The sequence below is a fragment of the Poecilia latipinna genome, unplaced genomic scaffold (assembly GCF_001443285.1).
Source record: "Poecilia latipinna isolate Pla-1442-1.1 unplaced genomic scaffold, P_latipinna-1.0 Scaffold1278, whole genome shotgun sequence".
In the NCBI taxonomy this organism is placed as follows: domain Eukaryota; kingdom Metazoa; phylum Chordata; class Actinopteri; order Cyprinodontiformes; family Poeciliidae; genus Poecilia; species Poecilia latipinna.
Window position 1 is genome coordinate 38,243 of NW_015113894.1, and position 2,650 is coordinate 40,892.

Here is a 2,650-nt window from a genome sequence, read left to right on the forward strand (position 1 = left end):
ATGACAGGTGTTATGTCATGTTTATGAAAGTGCCATGACAGTCTTATTCAACCCCCTTCAAATAAAGTGTTACCAAGTATTTTCTTCCTAAACAGCCTCTAATGTATTAAGATGCTTTTTTCAAAACACGGGGGCAGGTCAGCTGATTTTGAAGAAACTGTGTCTTTGCAAAACAGTCATTGCATTACAGGAAGTGCACTCAGCAGTTGTGTTACTTCCTGCACCTAGATTAATCTCAATGTCACTCAACTTAGGAAGTCCCTGTGATGACACAAACACCAATATTTGGACTACTTCATGTACTTATGAAGTGTCAGAAATTTATTACAAATGGTTGTGTGTGAAGTATCTCTGAGCTGCCGAGGCAGCAGAGCAACTGCAAACTGATGCCTTAGAGTGTGGCAAACAGGCATACCCATTTAGACATGGAGATACAATATGCAAACCCCTGTGAAATTTATAATCCTACAGGCATCCATACACACACAGACACTCAGCCTTTGCTACTACTAGATATCTTTTGAGTAAAAAAAAAAAAAGTATAGGCTGCTGCATAATGAAAACCACAGAAAATGCTTAGCTATTTTGAGACTGCAGAAGTAGATCATGCAAATACTGCAACAATAATTTCTTCATCCTGGCAAAAGTAAGTAGAATTTTATTTCACTTTAATGTTTTCTACATCAGGACAAGACAAGAACATGAATCTATTAAACACAAATTCCGATAAGTAGCAACCATTAGCACTACACTAACATAAATAAACCACATTGTGAAAGTATTGAGTGAAATTATGGTTTCGACGAGTAAGTAGAAATGAAGTCTTGTTCCACTCACTGATCACCATCATGTATGTTAAAAAGAACAAAAGTCCTGATATGTTGCTGCTCTCAGATATCGAGGAATGTGGTAATTCAATAGCAAGATGGAAAATGCAAGATGAACCGGTTAAGTTTTTCCTGGATGATAGTGAGTTTTAGGTCCAGTCTGCTCATATTGGTCAGGGCAATAACCAATAAAACATAAGATACATGTAATCTAGGTTCTTTAACAAAGTTATTAGTTCTGAATCTAAGAGCAAACTAGACACCATTTAAGAACATTTCACTAACTTTTATCCATCTCTCAACAAACTCAGAACTGCATCAAAATACACAATGTTTGATGTTATTACAGGTCAAACATGGTGGGAGTTCTGAGTTTTGATATATTTAAATGCAACTATTCCGGTTTTCTGCATTTGACCTGCTCATTACTTAATCAGTGCTGATCAAGAGAAACTGCCCAGTACGAATCAACATGAACAATAGCCGAATAAACATAGCTTCTTTGGATGTGTTAAGTTGAGAGAGCATTCCCTGAGATTTTCAGATGTCAGACGCTGATGTAGTCATGCAGAATATTCTTTTATCAAAGTTACTGCTGTTAAAATTACCAACTTGAGGTATATATGGATCCACAGCAACACAAAATCTCATCTACACAGAAATTCTTCTGGTAAAACCTTTATAGATTTTGAATTAACATTAGTCCTCTTTAAGTTGTGTAGCATTTAAAACTAGCTTTTCAAACACATGTTGTTGCTGACTACATCACCACACATATGCTAGCCAGAAAGATAAAAACACCCTAAGTAAGCCACATAGCAAAAGATCCAAAATAGACATGGATCTCTTGCAAAGAAAAAATCAAAATGAAGAAAAAGGCTTTATTTCAGACAACATGTATACTTCTTATGTCTGTAAGTGGTTCTGCCTGCAACATGAAATTCACTCTGGCCTTACAACTTTTATTACTCATTACTTAGTTCATCCATTTTACTTAAACATAGATAAACAAAGAACAGAAGCTCAGACCAAAGGCCTTTGTTACCCCAGCAGGTTTGACAAGCTTCCGATTCTATCTGTTGTAACCACAGTCGCGATAGCCTTACCAAATTTGGGACATCCTGCATAATACCACATCAGCAGACACATAAAGGTCAACAACCTTATCCTGCAGGGGTTACCAATGCTCTGACTGAACGATTGGAAAATGTTTCCAAAGCAGACTTATTGAAAAATAAAACAAGCAGGAAGTTCACAAACATACAGACTGTGGTCCTGAATGTGAACACCAGTAGTAGAGCTTTTTTGCATGGCTATTCTCTCACCTCACTATCAATGGAGCACAGATAGAAATATTTCCCAGGAGTGAGAACCTACACTGGCCAGATCGACCAAGTCAACAGTAAAACAAAAAACAGACTGTGTGGACATTACCTGCCTGACTGACTTCAACCATGAAATGGATCCTTGTCATTTCAATAAAAGTCTTTATTTCACCTTTTAGCTTTGTGTGCTTTTGGTCTGCATAAGTATGCTCAACATGAAAGATTTACATGTAAAACAAACTCAGTGAAAAGTGAATGTTAGTGTTTACAATTTGATAAGACAGAGGAGCCTTGAAGGAAGCCGACTGATAGTAGCTGGGTCTTGACAGATATTATCAGACTGCAAATAACAGATTATGGTTTCCAGTTTTCAATAACCTCCAGACGATAACATCAATGAACACACAGAATGTCAGGGTGGTCTGCTAAACTCCATGAGATGTTTTGACGACTGTGGGAAGGACATGAACACAAACAGTAGCATTAAAAAGTTTTTGA